Raw genomic sequence first — 4,722 nt, 5'->3', positions numbered from 1 at the left:
GTTTCCCAGCACCTTTTGCTGGGGCTGGTGGGGACGTGACAGGGCAGCCAGTCCCGGGCTGCGCACGGGCAAACGGGGGTCCTGGTGCAAATGGGGGGTCCCTGTGCAAAAGGAGACATGTCCCGGCCACCCCGTGCCCATGCACTGCCACCCTTAGGTGCCGCTCAGCCCTCACCCGCTGCATCCCATGACCTTACCGGGGTGGCTGCAGCTCCCTCTGCGCCATCTTCTTTTTTTTTATTTTTTTTTTTTTTTCCTCCCCCATTTTCGGGTTTCGCCGCCCTTGTTTATCCACTAAATTCCTTCCAGATGGGGCTGCCGCTTTTCCTCCTTCCTTCACGCCGGCACCACGCGAGCGGTGCGCGGAGGCTGCCCATCGGCAGGTGTAGGGCAGAGCGCAGCATATGCCGCGGGTTTGGCAGCGCCGGCTGCGGCGGCAGCTTCTGCGCTTGTCTCGCCGGGCAGCGCTCAGCTGGGACCTGGCGCCGCTCGCAAACACCATCTGGCCTTGGCAGGCCTGCTGCCCGAGGAGCCGTTCCCCGTGCAGGCAGCCCGGACGGACGGACGGTGCCAGCCACGCTCGGCACGGCTGAGGTGCCGCAACGTCGCTGGGGATGAGGCTCGGAGAATGGACTGGGGACTAAGGGGGGTTTCTTGCCGGGAGCCTCACCCCATCCAAAGGGGAGGCTTTGGCAACCCTCAGATGCGTTAAAACAGCTCAGGCGTCACCTCCATGGCCCCCCAGGAGCTCCCCAGCCCCTCCAGCATCAGGCGGTGGGGAGGTGGCACCAGGATGCTCCTCGGCACGGCAGGGAGCCCTCCCTGGTGCGACGCGTGGGGCTCCAGCACACCGCGGCAAGGCAGCAGCCTCTGCTTCCAGCGCCTGAGCCAGCACAGTGCAGGCAGGAGAAAAGCCACAAATGGGAATTATTTATGGCAGAACGAATATCTCTGCTCAGGGGGTCTGCCCTGGAAAGCTGCCCTGTGCCTCTGACCAGCACGGCACACCTGGGAGAGGGGGGTATTTGTGCAGCACCCCATCTCTTCCTCCCACAGCAAGTACCAGCACTAAAACCATTTCTGGGTGTCTGGACTAATGTCAAAGTGAATAAAAAAAGGAGGAGAAAAAGGGACATCCGAAGCCTGTGTGACAGTCTAACAAACTCCATCATGCAGAGTCTATGGCTTCTACAGACACATGCAGGATACGTCCCACTCTAGGACTTCAGGATGAACATGAGTCCATTTGGTTTGCTCTTCATGACGCTCACGCATTTTGCCTGTCCATTGACCACAGCTCCCCGTCCCCCACGCACCCTCCAGGAAAGCCCTGCTCCTGCCGTCGCTCACTAAACCCTTCCCTCTGCAGACTGCCAGGAAAAGGCTTGCATGACCCAGCACATGCAATGCCGAATGCTGGGACCAGCTCTGGCTTGGAAATACCCGAGCTGTGGCAAGAAGTACTTCTGCACTCGCTGAGATGTCCGGTGCTCCCAGCTCCCTGCCAAAATGAAGTTGCATCTTATAAACACAGTTGCAAAGCAAAGGGGCACGGAAAGCCTGCGGGAGAGAAGTGCTTTGCTCCTCTCCGTGTGCAGCGAGGGACCACATCCATCTGCTGGGACAGCCTCTGCAAAGCCTGACCATCACAGGAGGGGGTATGCAGGAGACAAAACTTTCTGGAACGAGCTGGGCTTGCAAACACCCTGTCTTCCCATGGGAAAAAAAGGGTTTTTCCTCCCTCACCTCAGCTACAGCATCATCAGGAGAAGCAGCTGTTGTGAGTCAGCAGGGCAATGCATATTTTGGCTCCCGGTGGGACTCTTTCCAGCTTGCTTACCCATGTGAAGCCCACGTGAATGGCCTTGCTTCACCAGGACCTCTCTCGCTCAGCAGTTGTTAGCCTCCTGCTTGCCCAGCGTGGGCACCCTGCCCTGCAAGGGTTTATCCCACGTGCTCTGAGTTACATCTTCTTGGAGAATACGGTCATCACGCCCTTTTCCATCTTCAGTGAGCGGTGACTGCCAGGAGCTCAGAGGAAGGCTTGGATTGCAAATCTGGATCCATAATTAATACTAGGAAATGACCCATCGATGCTGCCGCAGCCTCCCCGTGCTGCAGGTCTGCGTCAACCGGACCAGGCGCTGCCTGCTCTGCCAGGAGGGCAACCGAACCCCTCTGCCATCCCTGCTAATGGCAAAAGAGCTACACCACCTCTTGTAACAGCCCTGACACCTTGCAGAAGATAATGAACATTCCTGGGAGCTGCACCCAGCTGACAGCAAGAGCATGGACAGTGTTGGCTGTGAGCTCTTGTACGGGGAAACTTGCAGGGACCGGCTCCTTCCAGTGCCCTGTTTTGCCACCATTTTTGCACATATCAATGATCTGATCATCCAGCAGACGAATACCAAGTGCTTCAGATGGCACCCAGTGAGCCCGTACCCTTCTCCATTTAGTTTCATGGCCAGTCACCCTGGCAATGAGCTCTCCTGCCTGTCTAAGCCCTGTAGGAGCTGTGTTGTTCTTTCCTCACAAAGTTCTTCATGGCCATAGACTGAATTGCAACTAATATTCCCGGGGCTGTCATGGGGCATCATCTGAGCTACATGCCTCCAGGCAGCAGCCACCCAGAGATTACCAAAAGACCCAGTTTTACCCTATTTCTGCAGGCGAGGAGGTGTTCTGGTTCTAGAGCTGAGCAGACAGGGGGTCTGGTCCCCTCTGTTAAATCCTCCTCTGTTCTGGTCCATGTTCCGACCTTCTTCCTCCCACGGCAGCTCTCCAGCGTTACCCACCCAAAGCTGGGCTCCCCTATGGGAATCCTTTAGAGGACTGCTGTAATGAAATATGGCTTTGAGATGGCAGAGCGGCTCAAGGGGGGTCAAGGCAATGTGGGAAGAGGCAGGAGATGGAGACTAGATGAAGTGATGGGAAAAAAAAAGCTATGAATCAATAAAGATTAGCAAAGCTCTGAGAAAAATGAATGAAGGCAAAGTCAACACAGCCTCCCGCTGCTGACACCCCCAGGAGATGAAACCGCTGAAGTTGCTCTCACCTACCAACCTGCTGGGGCCCAGCAGCAAGCCGACGGTCTGAAACTCTGTCTGTCTGTCTGTATGGAGGAGATGAGATGGCTGCAGTGCCCACCACAGAGGTCTGAAGCCCCATTCAACTGCAGCAAAGCAGCCACTGAGCTCTGGTGCTCTGCAGAGCGGGCAACGGGTCCTGGCCACGAGAGCAACCATCGCCTGCCTCTGCCCTGGCACTTCTGCCATCTCCCAAGAAAACTCCCATTTCTTCCTGGCCAGGTCCACCAGAAACCGGCTCACCAATAAAAGCAACTTGCACCCACACAAAGAGACAGTGCGACATCAGCTACTGCAAGTGACTTTTTTGTGTGTGTTCAAAACCAAGTAACACATCTAAATGGTTTGGACCTTGGGACCCTGCAGTCCTAGACAAAGCAGTGCATCATCTGTGCAACTGCACAAGAAATAAGCACCAAAGTCCTGGCTGCAGTGGAGGAGAGCATCTCACAGGGTCCATCTGCTGCTCTTTGCCAGCAAATTCTGGTTGCAATTATACTGACACAAACCCACTGCAAGACAAGTGTCGGCAACACTACGCCCAACCTCACCGGTGCATCTGCCGGCGCCCATCAGTGTAACGTACCCAAAGCTGATTTCCATTTCCCTCTCTCTTGAGGAAATTGTCCGATTTCTTCCTTGCCACATCCTGCTCTCCAAAGTCAAGCAAAACAAAACCAGTTTTTCCAGACCCCTGTGTGCCAGACACTGTGAACCCATGACACCAAGGCAGTGCCTGCCCTGCAGATTACTCTGTGCAGCACATATATATATATATATATATATATATATACACACACCACGCATATTTGCACTACATAACTGGTTATTTTGCATGTAGAGCAGCTTAAAGACAGGCCAGCCTCAAACTTAACTTGGAGCACTTTAGCTCACAGGCCTTTCTAACAGCGTGGCTGCCCCTCTAGGCTCCGTCTAGCCTGGGAGGACGCTGACAAAGGAGAAAGAATGACAGATGCTCCCCATGCACGGAGGCAAATAGAGACGGGACGAGGGGAGAATGGGAGCCTAAAGGGAAAGAAAATGAGTGTGCATGCACACACACACATGTGCACACAAAGACAGGCAAGACAAAGGAAAGGGGGACAAGCAAAAGGAGCGGAGCTGGAGAAAACCACCCTACGCGCTTGGCGAGGGCTGTTAGCAGCAGCATCTCATGCTGCTTCGTGAGATCCATCCGGGACATATCTGCACCGGTGAACCAGAATCCTGACACTGGTCCCTTTGATAAATATTTATCGCGCCTGGCTCTCTATCACTTCAGTTTCCACCAGATTAACCTCGATTCTTCCAACAAAAAATGCCCTGATGTTCTGCCTGACACACACACGCCACACTGACCTTCCTTCTCTGGATTCCCCACGGCCCTCGCTCCCATTCAGCTAAGGGGAGAATTTGCTCTCATCAATCAGGACTGGATTTCTCCCATGCCATGTAAATAATTTAGAGGCACAAGCATCCATGGCACTGCTTGTGTGCAGCCCAAACCCAGTGCCAGGAATCTTGGGAAAAGGGCCCAATAATATTGTACCAGTCCAAAGTAATTAAAGTGCATCATTACATATAAATTTGTAATTAAACACTTTAACGTAATCATCCCGCACAGCACGATTCC

This window comes from Aquila chrysaetos, chromosome 25 (genome assembly GCF_900496995.4).
Source record: "Aquila chrysaetos chrysaetos chromosome 25, bAquChr1.4, whole genome shotgun sequence".
In the NCBI taxonomy this organism is placed as follows: domain Eukaryota; kingdom Metazoa; phylum Chordata; class Aves; order Accipitriformes; family Accipitridae; genus Aquila; species Aquila chrysaetos.
Note: the sequence above shows the minus strand (reverse complement) of the source record.